This window comes from Kogia breviceps, chromosome 6, assembly GCF_026419965.1.
Source record: "Kogia breviceps isolate mKogBre1 chromosome 6, mKogBre1 haplotype 1, whole genome shotgun sequence".
Lineage (NCBI taxonomy): Eukaryota > Metazoa > Chordata > Mammalia > Artiodactyla > Physeteridae > Kogia > Kogia breviceps.
In genome coordinates, this window is record NC_081315.1 from 58,317,073 (window position 1) to 58,340,660 (window position 23,588).

The following is a 23,588-nucleotide window of genomic DNA, read 5'->3' on the forward strand; positions in this document are numbered from 1 at the left end:
AAAGGTAACACTAATTATTTTAAAATTTTAAATCATTTTATGCGTTGTTCTGGAACAGAATATTGCAGTGTATGTTTCAGCTAAATACTTTAGTTATGATTTTTTTTTTTTTTTTTCGGTACGCGGGCGTCTCACTGCTGTGGTCTCTCGCGTTGCGGAGCACAGGCTCCAGACGCGCAGGCTCAGCGGCCATGGCTCACGGGCCCAGCCGCTCTGCGGCACGTGGGATCCTCCTGGACCGGGGCACGAACCCTTGTCCCCTGCATCGGCAGGCGGATTCTCAACCACTGCGCCACCAGGGAAGCCCTTTAGTTATGATTTTTGAATGTTGTCTAGGTGCAGCACAACACCTATGAATATGCCAAGACTTTTATGAGCTTTTTAGAAGGGTAGTATTTGCTTGGAAGAAAGAAAACCATCTGAAAATGGATAGAACTTCGGGGTTATTCAGTGGTAACACTGCTCATCTTAGAAGAAGATCAGAAGGAGCCAGTGAGGGTCTGGGTGTGAAATGCCAAGTGGTTATCACAGTGCCTCTTTTCTGTCCAGCTTCACACGGTATGTAATAAATAGGCCTTTTAAAATATGGGGACATAAATTACTTTTCTTAAGTAATTCTTAAGTAAAGATGGCCAATGGCTCCGCAAGATACAGCCACCTCTAGGTGGTTATGATACTCAACTACAGTGATTGTAGTGAGGTTGGACATCTTTTCACGTGGCTGTTGGCCATTTATTTTTATTTCTCTGTGAATGACTTATTCACCTCCTTGCCTTTCCACTCCTCTACCCCCTAGTTGGGCTGTTTCTCTCTGTCCTGTTGACATTCGTCCTTTTTTTTTATGTGCAAATAATTTTCTCTCCTTCTGCCATGTTTCTTTACTTTTGTTTTTGGTGTCTTGTTATATAGAAGCTTTAACTGCACCAATCCTCTTTTTGGTTTGTATTTTGGTGTCTTGTTTTGGAAATCAAGCTCCCTTTTCACTGAAATTCATTTAATTATGTTTAACAGCTGTTTTGTCTTTTGCTCAGTACTTTACAGAAGACAAGAATGTAGCACCTGTTAAGAAACAGAGTCCATTCATCCAGTGGGAGATGTCCTGAACTAATAAATTAGGAACAACTCAAAGAGGAGACAGAAAGGGAAGAGCTTGGAACCCAAGATGTGAAAAGGAGCTCAAGGATCCAGCCCCTTTAGAGGGGCACAGGCATTTAATGCTCTGTGATTTGAAGAAACTTTTATGAGATAATTAACACCTAACTTGTAATTAGCAGTTGAGTACACACTGAGCTAGATGGAGGACCAGTAAGGGAGGCCTTAAGTTAGTGATGGGGTCTTTGAGTTAGAAATGTGTTGTTTGCGGGGAGAGATCCCACTTTAACATTCCTTTCAACTGGGTTATTTCCAGGTTTATAGATCAAAGTATTTTATCAGTAATAATGAGTAACAGTACTGAACACTCACTATACAGCAGGCAGTGTGTCTAAGCACTTTATGTGTATCCTCTCATTTGGTTGATAAACTTATGAGCAGGTGTTATTATTATGCCATTTTCCAAATGAGAAAACAGGCTCAAGAAGGTTAAATAACTTGCCCAAAGTCACATAGCTGGTAAGTAAATGGTACCAGGACTTGAATTCAATTTGTTTTTCTGACCTCAGGGCCATCCAAATGTGATTGTTAACACATGTAAAAAAGTATTTGTGGAGATTCTGAATGATGAGTCCTTGAAGTCAATGACAGTGGCTCTTCTGCTTTAAAATCAGGCTCTATCAGGCATCTGCTGGCAGGGCCTGACTTGCTCTCAATGGAAGTGAGGAGTCTCTGAAGGACTTACCACTGGAAACCCTTAAAACAGATCAAAGCAGCTTCACTTCTGGGGGCCCTGCTTTTCTCTGCAGCCTTTGCTGTTTTCTGCCAAAGTGAGGAGTGGGTCATTCTTCTCTTTCAAGGCCTGGCTTTGCTCTCCAGCAACTTTTTACTGAGTCAGGTCACAGGTAAACCTACATGTTGCAGTGGTGCGAGGGGACTGGCTAGACCTTGTCTGTGTGTGTACATGACACACACATGTGAGGGGAGGCTCAGAGCATGGCCGTCTCCTCCCCAGGGCTCCTCGTCAACAGTTCCACCCCCCAGCACGTATTTCATCAGGCTGTCCCAAACATAACCTTCTACTTCAGTGAAAATGTGACACATATCAAGCAAATGGGACAGAGACTAAAATCTCTTTATACGGAACAAATGCTGATGTGAATCTCTGATATAGTTCCATAGTGATAAAGCAGGTTAAAAATCCAGGTGTTTTTTTTTTTTAATTAAAAAAATATTTATTTATTTATTTATTTATTTATTTTTGGCTGTGTTGGGTCTTCGTTTCTGTGAGGGCTTTCTCTAGTTGTGGTAAGCGGGGGCCACTCACTATCGCGGCCTCTCGTCGCAGAGCACAGGCTCCGGACGCGCAGGCTCAGTAGTTGTGGCTCACGGGCTCAGTTGCTCCGCGGCATGTGGGATCTTCCCAGACCAGGGCTCGAACCCGTGTCCCCTGCATTAGCAGGCAGATTCTCAACCACTGTGCCACCAGGGAAGCCCCAAATCCAGGTTTTTTTACTTACTTCCTCTGAGACCTTGGCCACGTTTCTTTGTATCTCCATGACTTAATTTCCACCTCTGTAAAATGAGGATGATAATATCTATCTTACAGGGTAGTGAGGATGTAAACGTTAATGCATGTAAGCACTTAGAATAGTGCCTGGAGGATAAATGGTACCTTATGAATGTTAGCTATTTTATAGATTTAAAGCAATAAGCCACTATTTCCAGAGCGGTGCTCCTGGTACTATTTCAGTGCAATTCATGGACATCTTATATTCTTATCTCTGACAGTTTGGCGCAGTGATATCACACTTACCTCCCCCTGTAGATGAAGGCATTTCTGTGGTCTTTAGAAAAGTAGAAAAGTTTATTTGAGCCCCAGGAATACTGCTGCTGGCTTTGGGTCATCCTTTCTCACCATGGCCATGTTCCTTTGATCACCCAGATGTAGTCCCCCATTTAAGCCTAAAGAATGGGTTCTCTGCCTTCTAGAACTGGCATGTGTTCATGAGTTATTACCCTAGCAGCTGAAATCAGGATGAAGACATCCTGACTGTCCCTGTGGTCTCTCCCTACCTCCTCTTCCTTGTTGAAGGTGCCCCTTAGCTGTGGTCCTTGTGGACTGTTTACAGCTCAGTGGCCCGTGTCGAGCACTGACACTCCTCCAAGCCCTGGACTAGATGCTGTGGAGGCACACTGAACACCACTGCAGGTTTCTGTGGCTTGGGTTTTCAGAGAGTGTTCAAGCAGGAACGACTTTTAAAGAAATCATCTCATCCAGCTCTTTCATTTTACGGAGAAGGGGACCGAGACCCAGGAGAGTCAGTGACCTGCTTAAGGCCCACAGATTGAGAAATGGAGCCAGATCCTCTGACATTTGATCATACTACAAACCCAAGGACAGTTGAACGGCGGAGGCATTCCTGATAGGTAGGTAGTAGGCAAATTCTTTGGTGGTTTCCCATTGCCTAGTGGAAAAAACCCCAAATCCCTTTCCAGTTACTGATCTCATGTTTGGGACCCTGGTCACTGACTATGGTGAAAAAAAATCTTAATGATTTTGGAGCTACACATGGAATGAATCAAGTTTAACTTGGGCCCTCAGTGCAGTTGAGTATTTATGGTGAGTCACCCTTCGTAAAAAAAAAAAAAAAAAAAAAAATGTGATTCCTTATAAAAGGCTTACATAACACAACTCGGGTTACTGATGGTGGTGCTTGTGTGTGCATCTCCAGCCTGTGGACTAGAAAATAACTAATGCCTTACTGACAACACAGGACATCATTTGAAAGCTCTCTACCATACCAAAGTGCTTACTGTGACAGTGTCAGTTTGGGACATTTTTTCTTATTATTAGTTGCATACTTTATGCCAAAACAAAGTACTCCCTTGTAGCCATTCCTGTGGGGTTTTGTTGCAAGTCGATCCACTTCTATTATTATTATCATTATTATTATTTTTGCGGTACGCGGGCCTCTCACTGTTGTGGCCTCTCCCGTTGCGGAGCACAGGCTCCGGACGCGCAGGCTCAGCGGCCATGGCTCATGGGGCCCAGCCGCTCCGCGCATGTGGGATCTTCCCGGACCGGGGCACGAACCCCTGTCCGCTGCATCGGCAGGCGGACTCCCAACCACTGCACCACCAGGGAAGCCCTATTATTATTTTTTTATGTTTTAAAAATATTTACTTATTAATTCATTTTATATAACAATAATTGTATTACCTGTTAACATTAATAACAGTTTTGTGAAATGTAAATTTTTCAAGTCATTCAACGAGTGAGATGAGATACAGTTGTTTTACATTTTTGTGATTCTTTTTAATGTCCGACTTAATAGAAGACAGCTGGTCTTCAGGTCTGCTTTTCATTTACCCTGATGCAATGTATTGTTATGGTCGAAGTGCATGAAGTTCCAGCCTCACAGATATGTGGTTGGAAAAGAAGGAACTTGTACACCCCTAAAAGTTTCCTGGAAAGGCCTCAGGGAACCCCTGACCACACTTTGAGAACTACTTTACTTTAGAGTAACTCTCTCACATCTGTATCCTCATTCATTCCCCTCTAGGGAGGAACATTGCATTTCCTGATAGATGACATGGATGGAGAAGGGAGTGGGCAATTCTATTACTGTGAAGTTAGGATTCTTAGTGACTGTGTGCTGGTAGTGGTGTATAAGGTAGAGCTATGGTAAAAAAACAAAACAACAAGAAAATGACTCAGTGCCAATTCAGGATAGTGTTTGCATCTGGTGGTGGGCAGGAGGGAAAGGGTTGCCGTCACATGTGGGGAACTCTGGGGCTTCAAAGCTTTTGGTAGTGTTCTGTGTCTAGGGTTGGGTGTTGGATATATGGGCGTGTGTTCTATTCTCTTTGTATGATAAGGATATGTTATAGACACTCATATATTTAAAGAGAGCTCTGGTTTCTAGCACTTGGGGGAAACAATGAATCAGTTTTTTCCCTCATTCTAACTCTCCTGTTTTTTTAGCTTGGAGTTCTTGAATCTTTCCAGTCTAGGGACACCTGTTTGGATACATGAGTTATGACTGTATCCATCACAGTTATTTTTCACTTCAGGTGCTTGTGTTCACGTAAGATCTAAAGCTTATGATTCCCTCGTTGTGAGAATAAAGAAAATCAGAGACTCTCAAGCTCAAATATAGGGCTAGAGTCATGAGAGCTCTTGGTGTGGGAATGGTCTCATGACAGTGGTCCCCCCTCTGCTCTGAGCCTTCTTTGTGACATTGATCTTGGCCCACAAGGGCTGATTGGTTGCTCTGCTTTCTGCTAGATAATAGACTGGCTTTGTGGTCTTAAAAGCTAGACTTGTGCTTCTTGGACAGGCTAACATACTGTTTGACTTGCACTTGGATCCATTCCTCTGTTTTGTCTTCTCCTTTGGCTTCATATTTTATACTTCTGTTTTGATGACTGATTACTTCTAGTTGGATTTTATTTGCAGCCTGGTATCCACTCTAATGTAGGCACTGGCATCCTTTCTTTTCTTACCCCGTGGTCAGTGATAGAAGCCTGTGATTGAAGAACTAGAGAGTGTTCATGCACCCTTCCTCAATAACCCCTGTCCCCTCATCTGTGTTACAGAAGATAAAACTGAAGCCCAGAGAAATGGTAGTTTCTGTCATTTAAAGCAGCCCCTAGCTGGCATGTGGTTGCAAGCCCTGGAGGATTTTTAGCTGTGGAATGTAATGGCTAAAGTAGCTTTGTTTGCATGTGTGCTTATTTACTTTAAGGTAGGTAAGTCCAGCTTCAGGATATAATGTGGAATGAGGTGGAGGGAAGAGTACAGTATTCTAAAGAAAGCATATTTTGTGGGAGAGAAATTTAGACAATAGGACAAAGCTCAAGAGGAAGCAACCACAAATTTTTATTGGAGAGGGAGAAAATGGTATTAAATAATATGTGACTTTAAATTTATTAAAGTTTGATTTTAGAATGCTTTGACATTTGTTGCACTTGCCGAAATATTATTGCCTAAATAGATGACATCTGAATATGGTTTCCATGGGTCTGAGTAAGCTATTAGTAATTACCTCATGGATTGCTAAGAAATCAAAAATCAGGTATTTTGTGTTGATGCCACAGTGGCTGGTGGCTTGAACATGTGTTCCACATTGTGAGCTGCAGACAGCTGCATGTAAAGGAATGTGGGTGCAATTAAAATGCCTTCAGAATCGAAGTCTAAGTAAATATTAAGTGAAACAACATAAGTGAAATTGCCTACTCTAGCTCAGAGTAGGCTTTAGAATCATGAATGTTAGTTTCCCTGAGGGTAAAAATATCACTAGTTTTAAAAGTTTTATTTTTTAATATAAGCTCAGAAGTGGATAGTGGTGTTCCATCAATAAATCAGGAGATGATCATTCTCTCTTTCATCTAATCTTTTTTTAAATTAATTACTTTTATTTTTATTTATTTTTGGCTGTTTTGGGTCCTCGTTGCTGTGCGTGGGCTTCCTCTAGTTGCGGCGAGCGGGGGCTGCTCTTCACTGAGGTGCATGGGCTTCTCATTGCAGTGGCTTCTCTTGTTGCGGAACATGGGCTCTAGGTGTGCGGGCTTCAGTAGTTGTGGTATGTGGGCTCAGTAGTTGTGGCGCACAGGTCCAGCTGCTCCGCGGCATGAGGGATCTTCCTGGACCAGGGATCGAACCCATGTCCCCTGCACTGGCAGGCGAATTCTTAACCACTGTGCCACCAGGGAAGCCCTCTCTTTCATCTAATCTTAAATACCTGGGTGATGAGCCTTCCCCTCTAGACAGGATGAGGGAATGAATCTGGAGACATCCTCTCATCCCAAAAGGTGCATCTCTTTTTAGGATAATTAAGTTGATGTCTTGCCAGTTCCTTGCACGTGGGAATAGGGGAACAGAAAATATTTGTTCTTCTCTATCCTCTACTCCTAAAAGTTTTTTAGAGTCCAGCCATATGTGTGTGTGTTCCTCAGTGCTCTCTGAGAAGCTAAGGAGGAAGTGATGGGAATTTCCGACGTGTTAGCCATGTGGTTTTAATCAGTCAGGACTGCATCCTGTCTTTCTTCTCTATCTCTAATGTGTTTCTTTGCATCTTCTATGTGAGCTTTAGTTGATTTTTCTCTACAACTGGTTTTTATAGCATTTTTCATATCTTCTTAGAGAAAACTAAGAAGGGAGGCGTGATAATCTTTGCTTTTTGGATGAGTGAGAGAGTGACTACTGTAGGCTGCTCAACTTTAACCTGTAATCTTTCGCTTAGACATGTTCCTTCTGTGTGAGAAATACAAGAATCCACTCCAGCAGCTGGTGGTGGAAAGGCATCTCTTCTCAGATCCTTCCTCCTCTTCCTTCCTTAGTCTCCCCTTTACTTTCTTTGTGTGCTCCACCAGGTGGCTTAAGGCACGTACGTTGTGGTAGAGCTGCCTCTCCTACTCTTACTGACCTTAGGAGATGGTAGTGTAGTATGCTGCTGTGAGGCTGTGGATGTACCCTGATGGCCAGCACACACACACATCATTCTGTGGTTTATAAAAGGTTGACCAGAAGTAGCTTTCCTAGGCTCTTAGGCCTTACTAATTCAGTGGCACGGGTTTGGAAGCAGCCTGCCTGGCTTTGAACCACCACTTACTTGCTGCATGACCCTGAGCAGCTCAATCTCTGAGCTTCAGTTGCCTCAACTGTAAAATGGGAATCATATCAGAGGCGATGATGAGGGATAAGTGAAATCAATGTAAATTACCCAGGATGGTGCCTGATGCTCATGTGCGCCCCCCCCCCCCCAACACACACACACACACGTTTCCTGAGACCAAGTGCCCTACAGTGTTTTGACTTCTAACTATGCACAATGAGTTGCCACTAAGTGCTGGGAAGGGACCATACTGATGCGTGTGGCTAGAGTATTAATGTCGAACTTCTCCATTTTCCAAGGGCCTCTTCACCCTTACTTCCTCCATCACAGCTACCCTGGGGGTTTTAGCCCATAAGGAATGCTCCTTCTAGCATGGCAGTTGTTTTGGTCGGGGGAGGCGGGGGAAGACTGTTAACTCTGTGAGAACTGATTCTCTGCATCCTCAACATACAGATCAGGCTACGTGTGACATTGTGATAAGTGAGGTTCAGAGTAAGATGAGTAAGATGGGGTTCCTGTCCTCAGGAAATTTACATTCTTCTGGGGCCTAACCAGTGGAAAACTAAGTATACTGCTAGGTACAGGACGTGCTGAGTGACCCAAATACAGTGAATGTTTGTAAAATAGAGAGAGAGCAGTGGTGTCTAATTCAAGGAACCAGGGGAGGCTTAATGAAGAAGGTGACATTTTGCCTGGAATTTTAAGGATGAGTAGGATTTGACAGGTGGAATAGAGGATAAAGCATTCTCTGTGCACAGGTGGTGTGCTTTGAAAAGAGTCAGCTGTCCAGCTTAAAGTCCAGGTGGCGGTGGACTTGGAATCTGTCACAACTGTTCTGAACGCTGCCTCTACCATTCATTTGAGCTTTGGTTTCCTCATCTATAAAATGGAGCCCAAAATATCTACTTCACAGAGATATGAGGAAGATGTTTTAGGATAATTAAGTTCTTTGCACGTGGGAATAGGGGTACAGAATGGGAAGATGTTTTAAAGGTCCAGGTATGGTGTGTGACACAGAAGTGCCCAGTAAACTATTATTTATGTGATGGTTGTAGTGGAAGGAGGATAGTATTGAAAAACTTGAAGGGTAGAGCAGTTATGGTGACCTTGGAGTATCTTGTTTATTTTTGCTAAACTCTACTTAGTATTGTGGTCTTTACATACATGTTCAATGGTTGCATTTTGGTTGATCAAGGGAAATGTTAGATCCCCTCTTTTTCGTTCTCTGGCTAAAAAAGTGGTAGAGCCTGTTTCCTCTTTTCCCTACTATGAATATTTTAACCTTCACTATTCAGGTATTCCAGGCAACTTTGAATTGATATTTGTAAAAGATATCAATCTACTTTTCCATCTTGAACGCAGAATATGAGGTGAAATAGAAGGTACATTTCTTAGTGCTCTAGTCTCCCTGAGGACTGAACTTTCACTCATTCCACTGTCCAGATAGAACTGGTTTTACAGTGGTTATTCCTTGAGTATTTGGGTATGCTAGCAGCCAGATGACTTGTGGCCGTCACACTGTCTTCCGAATTATTAATATCTGGGCTAAAGAGTAGAAAATTGGACTGAGGAGGAATCCGGGGGGAGAGCTGCCAGGCCTTATTTCCTTACATTGGTGGTCGCAGCTGCCACATTGCGCGAAAGCCACTCCTGGTAATAACCAACCTAAGTATGTACAGTTGGTGCAATTGTGGCCAAAAGCATTTAACTCTGTGTAGCCATGATTACAGTAAGATATATGGTCTGACCCTCTCTATGCAGGACGGATTTGAGACTTGTATCTTTCTCATCCAAATGGCCAAAGTTGCTTTTCTTCTTTTTGCCAGTGTAATTATCACTTATCTTCCCTGCCTGCCTTTCATTTTCACTACATGAATAATAATTATTCTAATGAACCATTAAGGCTTTGGAAGAGGTTACTGGTGGCAGCTTGGATCAGTGACTAAGACTTTTGCTAATTCTGTTCTTTCTTTCACCCTGGGTCTCATTTAACTTTCTTAGTTTCTCCTTCCTACAGAATGTATGAATTACAGTGAGGATCTCTTGCCAAGCTATAATCTTTCAAGTTTCGATTTCAGCTTAATGCTTTCCTGTAATCATGCTATCAAAGACTGTCAGAAACATATTCTCATTCACATATCCCACAACTCTTTATCTATTAATCTAGGAGCATAGAGCTGGGACTGGACTCCATCTCAGTGAGAAGGCTGGGCTGCCAACCCAACTCTTTTGTGCTTTGTGGGAACAAGGTGCATGGAAGTGTAACCTTTGCTGTTGCATATATTCTGTCATCTAGTTTTCAAAGCTGATGGGATTTTGTAACAGATTGTTGTATGTAGTAGAGGTTTCCCAGTGTCTGACTTGGGTCCTACTTGATTGTTTAGAAATAACATGATAATGAAAATGCCTCTTTAAGAGGCAATAGAGGGGGCAGAGGGGACTGTGGGAACATTCTTCTGTGACCGCATGTGAGAAGGTTTGTTTTGCATTGGCTGATCAAGACAAGAAAGCCAGCATCTAAAATCATCCAACAACAGGAAACTTTTGAGAGTAGAGGAAAATTGTAACGTAGCCTCTTGGGTCTGCTTTCCTAAGTACAGCAATATGTGTGAGAAAACCCCTACACCAACTTTTTCTTAGAGCTAGATGGACACTTCTATGATGTGCTACTAGAAGGCAGAAAATTATCTGTTCTGCTGGAGTATTTATATTTTTAGGGGTTAACTGGCTCCATTTTTTTGAGAAAGAGAGTAGGAAGAAATAAGAAAGCTTTAGTTTGATTAGAATGGCAGAAATTGTAGCCATAATTAATGGAGTCAAACTATTAGGTTTTCTGCAAGATTTTTTTTTTTAGTGCTCTGGAGGACATTTGCATCAAATAGCTTATTACCATTTGGCTGGTTGCCCTGGCTTGTAATCTAGGTTAAAACATTGGCTAGAAGGCAGTTCTATACCCAAGATCCCTTGGGCTGCTGCTCCGGTGGGAAGATCTGTTCCTAAGTGCACTGGGTGGTAGGAAACAGAAAAATCTTTCATGATGTGACCGCCCAGTGATTGTTCCTTGACTTCCTCCATCCCTCAACACTGGGACACCCAGTGACAGATCCTGGGTATGTATTTAGTTATGTGTTGCTTATATGTGTCTTTGTAATGCTTCACTTTAAGGGATATTTCCAGTAAACTGAAATGTGAACCAGTTTTATTTAAAGTCTTACATCCTCTACGCCGAATTATTCTTTGGTTTTTCCAGTTTGTTGATTTCCAAGCCCTTTTGGACCTCTTTCCTTTCCTGTCGCCTCCCCTAACAGACTCTACTTCTTTCTCTCCTCCCATCACCATTCCTTCTCTGTAGCTATCCAAATTGATTTCCCCTTATCATGAGCTAGATGAGGTCTGACCCCCTCAGAGAAAGTCTTAGTTTTTTGCCCTGGTCCATGTTGCCTTCTGTTGTCTCACACTGATAAACTTTGTACTATATTTCATCATCAAACAGTTTGCAGTCATTTTCTGTTTTGTCTCCATGACTTTTCTCCCTAATAATGCTTAATTACGTTCCTTAAAAAGCTTCTGCATCTCCTAGAATTCTTACGTAGCAGCCACCTAAATGTTTGCAAGGTTTACTTTCATTGTTGGAAGACTTCCTCCAAAGGCAAAGTGACACTCCAGCTAGTTTGTCGTTAGCTGCCTTATCACTTTTGGTTGAGAGGGTGGCAATAACTTGGTAACCTTTTATAGACCTAGTTTACTAATGTTTACTAATTTCTGTGTCCCCCCTCCCGCCCCCAGAGACTTAGTTGTGTTTGTTTTTAGTTAGGGAAACTCTAATACTCTTTATTTTATTCTATCCTAAAGTTACCTGGGAGAACATAGGAATATTCTAACGCACATGTAGTTGGCAGAATCCTAAAGTGGCCCCATCATCCCAGCCTCTTGTGTGCATGCCCCGTATAACCCTCAGAACTTGTGAGTCTGACGGGTTAGTCTCCCCTTTGATTAGGTTATGTTATGGCACAGTTTCCTCTATGATATGAAGATTATCCTGGGGAGATCTGATCCAAATCAGTCCCTGAAAAGGGACTGGACTCTTTCTAAAGAAGGTGATTTGACATATGAGAGGGACAGAGGGATTTTCTGTTGCTGCCTTTGGAGATAGGTAGCCACATGGCTAGTAACTGGGGGTGACGTTTTGGAGCTGAGCACAGCCTCCGGCTGACAGTCCACAAGGAGAGGAGGCTCTCACTCCTACAGCTGCAAGGAATGAATTCTGCCGACCTGAATGAGACTGGAAGTAGAATTTCCTCCAGAGCTTCTTAGCCTGGCCAGTGCCTTGATTTCAGTGATATCGTGGGCAGAGAACCCAGCCATGCCATACCCAGAGTGCTGAGTTACAGAACCGAGAGCTAATGAATAGGTGTTTCCAGCCACCAAGTTTTTTGGTAATTTGTTGCATGGCAATAAGAAACTAAGACATACTTCAAGTGTATGCAGACAACCTCTGTTCCATCCTGATCGCTCTTCATCCAGGGCGGAGGTGTTAAGATGCAGTGCTATGTTATTTTCGGAAGGCTTGAGAATTTTGGCCAGGATTGATTAGTAATATTTGCAGAGTGATATCAAATGTTAATTTGTATGTTTATTTCCTAAGAATGTATTTACCATGTCTTTGGTCGTTGTTGGTATAGTCCCTCAGTTTTCAGGTGCTAGAAATGAATTCTTGCACTCAAAGATGTTCTAAATCAGCCGGGCTGAGCAACTGAAGATGCTTTGGGAGGAGAAATCCCTAGTGCTTTTGTTTATGACTGCCACAGAGCTGGTTTGGATTTTTTTTCTTCTTTCTCAGAGACTGCCATTATGTGGTCATTACAGTAACTGAAAGCCCCTTCCATCTTCAGAAAGGGACAGAAATAAATAATATCTTTCAAAACGGAAGTGGCTAATTTATATCCGGTGATAGAAATGGTGGCAAAGGAAGGAAGTGTCCCATCCATATTTCACTTTTTGCTGATGAATGCTTTCAGTGAATAGAGGTACATGAACTGAGACACAATATTTCTCAGATAGGAAGCACTGAGGAATTGATGTGTGAATATCAGGAGGAGAACCGTACATAAAAAGTTGAGAACAAAGCTTCCAACTGATATGGGCCCCTTAATCATCTTCGACCTCCTATTCACCACTGTTTTGAGAAAGCTTGTCTGAAAGATCTGCTGCACTGTGAAGGCAGGGCAGAAGACACAAAAAGGAGCCACACGGCTGTGAGGATTTGGGTGGTCTTCTCCCCTGCAAGATAGGTGATATGTTGGAGATGGCATTGGGTTATTTGGGGTCCCACTGGAAAAGCTGAGGGTTTTGAAATGATTAGTGACTCTCCTCCGTGGTTTTTTCATTAGCTTTCCTTGGTGTTTGCTGAGTGAAGGGCTTCTCTCTGTCTTGGTGATGTTGAGTGGTGTGAGAGAACAGCTGTAGCATGTGTTTCTAATCGGAATGTGCCTTTCTAAATACTTCTTGCCTATCTGTCAATCCCCCTCCCCCTCCCCCTCCCCCCCATCTTCCTCTGAGCCTGCAGAATTTGTGAGTCCCTGGAATGCACATGTGGGCCTTGTTATTCCCAAACATGAGACTCTCTGTGGATCAGCACTTTGTAACATTAGGCTCTCACAGGCGTTAGTCACTGTGACTCCACTAGAAAGACTGATCTTTGGAAATGTAAGAAAATGTCTTTTGCTGTTCTTGTTATTAATTCTTGGCATCCAGTTAGATTTAGCCTTTGAGAATTTATATGGACTTCTAGCAAAAAGCATTCTGTCTGTAAGAAAAAAAAAGTGCTGCCACTTTTTTACAATTTTGGGATTGTCACACTTAGTAGTTATTGGCTGCAAGACTATTTTACTAATAAGCCAATACCTCCCCCATCCTGGCTGTCCTTCCCCCACCTCCCCAGGATCCAGGGTTGTGGGCAGCAGCTGGGATTATGTTCACTTCAGATACCCGTTTCTGAGGACTGTTTTTGAACAGTGTATTTCCTAATTGTGAGAGATCTGATATCTAACCAGACAAAGGTGAGACTCTAATCCCAGACAAAGCAGCGAGATCATGGAGGAAGTGTGGGCAGTGACTGTTTTCTGTGAGGGGAGGCTGTAGAGAAGACAGTAAGAAGCTGGGGGTGCAGGGGGAGGAGGAGGTTCGAAGCAGGACTGTGTCCTCAGGCCTTTGGTGTTAGGCTTCACTCAGCAACAGTGTGAATTTTCACCTTCCAGCTGGCCCAGGCGTAATGGAGGGCGGCAGGGTGGACCAGGCGCCAGGGCGCTGGGTGCTGCAGCTCTGTCTCTCCACGTGGCCCTGCGACTGGGGAAGACCCATCAGCCGCTGGCCCTGTCTCCTTATCCGAGAAAGATGAGGTTGGAAGCTAACGATTTCTGCGAAACCTCACACTGGATACAAATCTGGGTGAGGTGTAATAGGGGTGGTGTTAGGAAAAGAGGGACATTCAAGTCTTGGATTTCCAGGCTCAGAAATAGAGATCAGCTGGTAGACTGGATGCACTTTTGTCAGTTAAGAGTGCTGGGTGGGCACGTTTCAGCCAGAAAAGGGGTGATGGGTGGTTATTAACATCTGGGCACGGAGGAGAAAAATCTAACCTGTGACTGACAGGCTTCAGGAAACCTTCACTGTCTAATTCGGAGGGTAGCGGAGGGTTTAAGATGATTAACCATCGGACTTTTTTCTTATGCAACAGAGCGGAGGCCTATAAATTTATGCATGTTTTTAGAAATATGCATACGAATTGATGTTATTCTAGAGGCCATTAATACCTTGAAGTAGATATTGTTGCCACTTGACAAAAGAAAATCGGAGGAAAGACAGATTTGAATTGAGAATGGGGGATAGGGTGCGTTCTATTGGAGATGTTGGCTTAGGGGTGCCTGGACCAGGGATACCCAGGCATCCCTAAGCCTGGAGGCAGGCAGCTGGTTATAACCAGGGAGTTGTTAGCTTGGGGTTGTCATGGACAGGGATGGGGTCATCCAAGCAAAAATGTGTCAAAAGAGCTGAGGAGAGAGAATTAATGTTAATTCTTGCAACAGCTTGATGAGCTAGTTTATTTTAAATTTGACAAGACTGATACAGCCACTATGCAGAACAGTATGGAGGTTCCTTAAAAAAATTAAAAATAGAGCTACCATATGATCCTGCAATCCCACTCCTGGGCATATGTCTGGAGAAAACCATAATTCAAAAAGATACATGCACCCCAATGGTTATTGCAGCACCGTTTACAGTAGCCAAAACATGGAAGCAACCTAAATGTCCATCAACAGAGGAATGGATAAAGAAGATGTGGTATATATATATGTACAATGTAATGTTACTCAGCCATAAAAGAAAAAAACGAAATAATGCCATTTGCGGCAACATGGATGGACCTAGAGATTATCATACTTATGTGCAGTAAGCCAGACAGAGAAAGACAGATATCATATCATATTGCTTATATGTAGAATCTAAAACAAACAAACCAAACCAAAAAAAAAAAGATACGAATTAACTTATTTACAAAATAGAAATAGACCCACAGACAGAGAAAACAAATTTATGGTGACCAAAGGGGAACGGAGGGGGGGGCACAAATTAGGAGTTTGGGATTAACATATACACACTACTGTATATAAAGTAGATAACCAACAAGGACCTCCTGTATAGCACAGGGAACTATACTCAATATTTTATAATCTATAAGGGAAAAGAATATATATGTACATATATATAATTGAATCACTGTGCAGTACACCTGAAATTAACACAACATTGTAAATCAACTATAATTTTTTTTAAAAAAGTTTCTAAAACTGAGGCTGAGAAGTTAAATGAGTTACCCCAGGTCATACAGCTAAACAATGGCAGAGTTGCCCCGTGTCTCCTGACTTGACGCGTCAGGTACCTTCTACTGTACTATTCTGCTTCTTTGCTTACTCTCGTGGCTTTCTATGTAACTTCGTTCTGTTATTAGAAAAGAAATAAATACACATATTTTATCTTACCACCCACCTATTAGCTGCAGTAAAATTGCAGGCTTAGCTACTTTGAAAAGATTTTTATTATTTATTATTGTTATTCACATTTCCTGATTTTTATTTATTTATTTAAATTCAAATTGAGACTGTCCTTTAATATAAAGTCACGAGTAAATTTCCTGTGGTCCTGACACAACTTTAAAAAAAAAAATTATTTGGAGTATAGTTGCTTTACAATGTTGTGTTAGTTTCTGCTGTACAATGAAGTGAATCAGCTACATGAATCAGGATATATACATATATCCCCCCCTCCCTTGGACCTCCCTCCCACCCCACTCCCCAATTCCACCCATCTAGGTCATCGCAGAGCACCAAGCTGAGCTCCCTTTGCTACAACTTTTAACAAGAAAAAATGTTGAAGTTTTGGTTTTCTTAGATTATATTGTCCCCGGGTAGTATGAAAGAATTCACCCTAACATATCAGCACGACTTATCTTACCGTTTCTGTGTCTTTTTATATTACTCAGATAACTGGCACCCCTTTCCCTCACTGTACAAAATCTGAATACGATCCATTTCCTGATTTTTAAAATCTCATTTTCTATTATAAAAGTGTGAGGGTTATTTGATAATTCAAATATTACAGAAGCATAACAGTTAGAAAGTAAAATTTCCCTATAATCCTACCATCCCCCAAGAAAACCCCTACACCATATTATTTTTGCAAGGATCTAGAAAAGCAAAATCTGTCCCTCTGCTGGGAGTCTTTTGGAGAAAGTTGCTTAGAGATGGCACTTAATATTGGAGCAGTTACTTAATATTAATCAAGATCTTTCCTGATTATTTGGTGGTGTTTCGAGAGTGGCTCCTGGGTTAGAGCTGACATTCCTGGCTCTGACTTGGGGACTGGCCCCTGGGTGCCTTTTTTTCTCAGTCCGAGCTTCCAGCTGGGCTGCACTCAAGCACTTTCCTCATATGGTTTTCCTCCTAAGAGTTCTCTCTTCTTCCTGGCTCTTACTATTCTGCTGCTTGTGTGAGACAATTTCCTTGGGGGCTTTCTTGGCTCTGACCTTGGGATTTCATGGTATAGATGACAAGCAGAGTAGCAAATGTTGTCCAAGTCATTCTTAAAGAACGCAGTCCTCATTGGTAGTGAGATGCTTCAGATGTTTTATATTATGGAAGTGGCCCTAGCAATGCCTAGCCTTGAAAACATCCCAGTGCAGGCTTCATAGTTGTGGTTTGGGGTTGATACTCTGCATACCAGTGTTTTCCTTTTTGCATGAGAACTAAGGGCGTGTTCCATTGTCCCACCAGCTTTTCTTTCTTTAAAAGAGAATATGAAACCAGCTGAATACTCTCTAGAATGTATTTAGATAAGTGTTTGTATTTACAAAAATGAACAGTCGGGCACTTGGGAAGAGCTCCCTTCTTGGACGGTTTGTGAGGCCAGGATTTCTCCAAATACTGAGAAGTGGCTGGTGCTCAATCAGTGATTTTGTGTGAGGAAAAGCATGTTCTTCTCTTTGCCTGTCTCCAGCTGGCTGACATCTGTACTACTGAAACAGAGCCTCAAAAAAAAAGACTGTCTAAGATGATGAAGGGATTATGTACCGCTCCTCTTCTCTAAGTGGACATCTCCTTTATGGGAAAAGACAGAGTAAAGGGAGTATGCCCCATGGTTCCATCTCAGCTCTATTTTAAATTTGGACATTCATTTTCTTAGGACTTGAGTCTTAATTATTTCTACCTCCTCCCATCAGGCAATGCTGGTCAAAAAGACTCTTTGCATCTGAATACATAAAACTTGCACATCAATTGTACATAGGAGTTGTCTACTAAATTAACATCAAACAATGCTGCAGACTAATACATGTTTTAATATCCTATAAGCTGGTGGATCTACTGCAAGAATGACTGGTTAATCACATGAGTTATAAGGTTGCATCGAATTCTGTACTTTGGATAGCTTGTGATTATACGTTTGGATTGCTTGATTAACATCTGTCTGTCCCACTAGACTATGTGTTCCATGAGTTAGCAATGCTTTGCTTTCTCACCATCATCTCCTTAGCATTTATCACAGTATCTGGCATGTGTTGGTGTTCAATAAATATCTGTTGAATGAATGAAAGCATGAAAAATTTGCTTTTCTTCTTGAAGAGATGATTAACTTATTACATAGAAGCATTTTCTACATTTTGTTTTGAGGCTATAAATCCACTTTTCAAAAAATTTCTTGAAGACTGCAGATATAGCTGAAGAAAAAAATAGTTTTTAAGCAGGACAGTTGTAGGGAGTGGGTACGTAACTTTTGTTTTAAAACTAAGTCAAATTATTATAGTTAAGCAAAAATGAAAAGTTCATGTGGAAGACACGGAGGTACACACACAGATTTCTATTATGTTTGGAGTTAACCAGGGTAACTGACAGGAACTCCCTTTGAAGGGTCATGTAAAAACTGAGCCATCTTGGATCTGGCAATAGAAAATATACTGCCAAGAAGTTTATCTCTGATTTCCAAATGCAAGAAATCTTAGAATTAGCATTAGAACCAAAGACTTGGCTTAGAGGTCATTTGGTTAAATCTCATTTTACAGATGAGGAAACATAAGCCCAGAGATTAAGTGACTTGGATCAATGTAATTCATTCTCCATAAAATGAGGCTTTGAGAAGAGTGTAATTTCCAGCTCTGTAATACATAAAAGAAGTTACCTGTTAAGTTTAAAAAATAATAATTTAAATTTTAAAGAGGCAGAATCTTTCTAAACTTAAATTGTAATGTCTGTCTTTAAAGGTAAAAAAATGAAGTCTAATTGTTTTCAACAAATATCTGCAAACAGATATCACCTGGGTAACATGCTCTCCACCTCCCGCTGATTGATAAGGGTCAGCAGCTGTAGACTACTTACTAACCACATCTACTGAAGCCTTCAGTTTTAAAAGGAAAGAACTGGGTTATCACTTTGAGTATGGTGAATAGAATCCATCTGCGTACAGCCAGTTTGTTAATTTCAGGAGGCTCTGGGCTGGACTAAAATAGAAGGAAGAGTAAAGATGAGGAATCCTTAATGGTTTCCAGCCGTGAAGGATATGGATGCCTGCAAACAGGAATGGAATTCTGTGGCTTTCCCCTCAGCCTTGTAAATGAGCTTCCTATTTAGGGTGGATTTTCTTCCCACTAGAGTCCCCATTCTCTCTTCCATGTTCTTTTTTTCCTCTTTATTCCTCTGTGAGTGATTCTTCCTCCCTGGTTAGTCTGCCGGATTTGCCCGTCCACAGTTTCTCCCCGGGCTCCCAGCAGCAGTAGGAGGGCTCCTCATTTTAAAATGACAGCTGTCTCTTCCTCCCACCTAATTTAGGGAAAGGAAACCCAGGTTTCCTGAGGACCTATTAAATGCTGGCCCTCCCGGGCTTCCGTACCATTTCCTTAGTTCCCCCCAGCCACCCTGCCAAGTCCTCCATTTTTACTGATGGAGGATAAAAAGTAGGGAATCAAACCCATGGCTGTCTGACTCCAAGCCTTTTTCCATCCTACTTGTGGTTAAGCAAGATTTGGAACTGTGGAACATATTTTAAAGCAGCACTCAGAATGTAGGTGTTGGCACACATTCTTATATAATTTGTTTTATAATTATTTCCATAATGAAGTCAGCTAGACAGCTTCTGAAAAACTTGTCGATTATAATCTTCAAAGTACACATTCATAATAAAGTGACCCTTTGTGTATAGATAACATTTATCTGGAAGGCTTCTGCAAGCTGGACTTCTTTTCCCTGGTAGATTTGGAGAGCTCCAGCCTTCCTGAAAGATGCCCCCATGACTTTCCCTAGCCAAAAGCTACCTGTTTCCCCTTTGCCATCCCACAGTTAAAGTGATGGTATTTATCACTTTTATCCTTAATAGTATTACATTTACTTGTGTCCTGTCTCTACTGCTACATTGTAAACCTCTGAAGGGCAGGAAGAGTGTTTATCAATGAATAACAAAAGTAATGTATTTTTGCTCCCTTAGCGCTGAAGTTTTTTTTGAATGAACAAATAAATAATTGTGTTCATGTCAAGATGATCTGGAAAGAGAAGAATGAGACTGTCAAGTTAAAGACTGGTTATTTTATTTTATACTATAGAATTTAGTCATTGCCCATTTCAAGATGGAGTGGGCCTAGAAATCATCCAAGTACAACCCCTCCCTAGATAGATTAGCAAATGGAGGACTAAATCAATTAAGGTCTTATAGTCACTTAGAGGCTCCAAGGTGGCACTTGCATCTCAAAAGTGGTCCAAACTAAACCTTTTATTATTGGCTTCATGTGCCATAGATGCAAAAATCAAAGTCTCAGCATTGCCAGGACCAGTGAAAATATACTTAGAGCTGCTTTGCCAATTTTAATTCTCAACTTCCACCTCATATGGTTGCCAAAGAATTATGATTTTAGAGAACATTTTTTTCTTTCTAGTTTAATATATTGGATTTCAATAGCAGTGACAATTGCGGTATTGTCTGGGGCTACCGAGGAACTTAGATCATCATGTGGTAACAGTGACTAAGTGTGAAGACTCTGGACTCTGGCACCTGACCTCCTGGGTGCACATTTCAGCTTCTCACCTTATTGGCTGTGTGACCTTGGGCAAGTTACTAAAGTTCTGGGCCTCTGTTTTCTCATCTGTCAGTTGAGATTAGGTAACAGTAGTAACTACCTCACAGAATTGTTAAGATAAACGAATTCATTCATGTTTAGGGCTTTTCTGGAACCTTGGTCCATAAATGTTAGTTAGCTGTTACGATGATGATGGTGGAATACTAAATAGCTCGAGCTACTTTTATCCCATTATTATTTTCCTTTTATTGGTAGGGGGAATGTTTACTGACATTCTCCCTGAGATTTCATAGTAAAGACAAGCCTGGAGATAAAATTTCTGTGGGATCTGGAAGGTTTGGATATGTAAACACTGGCTGTAAGGTCCTTCCAGATAGAGGAAATGGTACGAGTAAAGTCTGATGAGGGGAACGCTGGGGTTTTCTCCCAGGAACTGTAAGTAATTCCATTTAACTGCAGTGGAAGGTGCTCCCTGCGAGGAGTGGGAATAGAGATTTGAGTTTAGCCCATGGAGGCTCCTGAGCTGGCAGGCCAAGTTTGGATTGAGGGCCTCTGAGTACCAGGATCGCTTTGGCGGCAAGGTAGAGCGAGGGAAGATTAGAGGGAGTGGAATCGAGGCAAGGTGACAGTTGGAAGGCTGTTGAATTAGCGTAAAGAGGAGGAGGATGTGGCATTGCTAACAGTTTGGAATTGATGCAGGCAGGTGGGTTTCAGGTACAGATAAATGCCATTAACAGAAAAACAGGGAACCCTGGAGTGTAGGGGTGGGTTTGCAATAGAAGAAGATGATTTCAAGTTTCTCGAAGAACACCTTGAGGGACAGAAAGGACAACCCAGGAGAACTGCCCCTTTGGTAGAAATTCAGAACTGGAATGCAGACAGAGTTCAGTACTTAGAAAATTCTGAGAGTCATTGCTAGGTGTGTGATAGCGGTAAGGACATGAGAATATCTGAGATTCCCTGAGATCACGCCTGTAGACCCAAGAGCCCCGCACACATTCTTCGGATGGAGACATCTAAGGCCTGAAGCCATAAGCGTGGTGCCATGAAGTGCCGGGGTGTAGGAGTTCATTTTAGCTGCTGTGTTGTGAGATAGAGCTCCCCTCACACATCCTGCAGTGCTTTCAGTTTTAAGCCTGTTCATGAACCAAAGGAGGAACTTCCTATTTTCCCTTTCCCCATCACTCACCAATGGGCAATAGCCCAGTAAAGGATTCCTTTACTCCTGGGCAGAGAAATAGGCTCAGATTATGGAATTTTTAAATGGCATTATAAAATTGACATATTTTACATGACGAAGAAGAGAGAGACTCTGAAGACATAAATTTAAATTAAAAAAAAATTTCAAGACCAAACTGTTTTATAACCCTTCATTTTGTATGTGGTTTTCAGCAGGTATAAAAATACTCAGTGGGTATGTGGGTGGTTTCTCATGTTTTGGAAATGGTGAGAATATGAGATGCTGAGCATTGGGTTCTGGGATGAGAGCTATGATTACTAACTCTGATTCTTTCCCAGGATTGGCTCCTGGGTGGATATCTGAACCTAAAAACCCAACAACAGTCCCGAATCCAGAGCAGTAAACCACTATCCTCCATTCCCTCCCACCCCCGGGAAATTAAAAGAATTATTGTGGCCAAGAGGAGAGGGAGGGCAGGACGGTGGTTCTAACTTGCCTTGTCCCCTTTCGTGCTGCTCGCTGACTGTTCAAGGCCGTGGTGCATCAGGAAAGAGGCTGGTGTGATGGCTTCTCCTCGCAGGCTACACAGCCGCCCCTGTGCAGCTGTGATGGAAAGAGTTCTAAATATAACCCAGACTCCTTTCAAATCTTCCTCCCCCAGTCTTGGCAGATGTGGTAAACACCCTAAAAATACCTGCTGTCTGAACCTTTGAGGTCTTTGGAGAGGAAGGGGCAGGTGGTAGCCCTGGGGCCACGGGGTGCTGTCAGGAGGCCTTGCCAAGGTACCAGGGCTGTTCCCCAAGCTGTTTGGTGCACTGTCGGCCAGACCATCCTGCTCAAGGATAAGAGCCCACTCTTGAGTCTCATAGTCACTGCTGGCAGGTTTCAAGGAGACTATTCATAGACTAGACATCTGTTCTCTGTCCCGTTGACCTCAAACCTGCAGCTGCCACCGTGGTATTCAGGCAGTGTCGCGGCTTCCAGTCTTGTTTGACAGAATCAGAATTGTAGAGCTAGCGAGGCCCTCAGATATTATATTGTTCATAAAACATTCCATGAAAATCACAACATTTATGGAGTTACATTTCCCTGCCTCTATAGTGACTGTGCGGATTTGGAAATGGAGTCTCAGTCTTTGATTATTAAAAGACCTCGCTGTCCTCATTGTGTAATACACATAGGAGGATAACGAAAACCAGTCTTTTTAAAAATAGTGACCAGATGATCCTGTGCAAGGCTTTTTCTTCTTGATTAAAAAATGGAAATTTGGGGCTTCCCTGGTGGTGCAGTGGTTGAGAATCTTCCTGCCAATGCAGGGGACACGGGTTCGAGCCCTGGTCTGGGAGGATCCCACGTGCCGCAGAGCAAGCAACTGGGCCCGTGAGCCACAACTACTGAGCCTGTGCGTCTGGAGCCTGTGCTCCGTAACAAGAGAGGCCGCGACAGTGAGAGGCCCGCGCACCGCGATGAAGAGTGGCCCCCGCTCACCATAGAGAAAGCCCGTGCACAGAAACGAAGACCCAACGCAGCAAAAATAAATCAATTAATTAATAAACTCCTACCCCCAACATTAAAAAAAAAAAGGAAATTTGAGGCTCATCTTCTCACCCAAAATTCAGTATCTGGAGTATAAAGCTCATTAGCAACATAGCCAGACACCAGGAGTCTCATTTTCAGGAAGGCTTTCAAGATCTAGTTTCTGGAATCCCATACCATAACTGTGGTGTTTAATTGAAAGACCATAGCTGACCTCTGTTTTCCTGGGAAAGAAAGGTTTCACGGATGATCTCCAATACCCACGGAATGCATTCAAAGTTGTGGAGGCAGTCAGCACCATCTAATGAAACAGCATAAATCATCCAGCTTTTAACTGTATGATAACTACCTTAGTCCCAGTCTCCTTCAGGAGACTCTTGAGAAGGTGTGGGAAGTGCAGAGCCTGTGCTAGGAGCTGTGTGAGGGAGAGCAAAGTAGCCCCAAGAAGCCCATCCAGATGATGGAGGAGAAGGAACCAAGTCCTGTGCCATGCCATTTTCAATATGTTCATCATGGTAGTTACAGAATTTCCATAATTGTAACGGAT

At 42.4% G+C, this 23,588-nt stretch overlaps 1 protein-coding gene across 15 annotated transcripts in view; it reads left to right on the top strand.

The window, feature by feature from the left end:
* SEPTIN11 (septin 11) overlaps positions 1–23,588 on the top strand; it is a 96,681-nt gene that overhangs the window by 20,264 nt on the left and 52,829 nt on the right. The window lies entirely within an intron of this gene.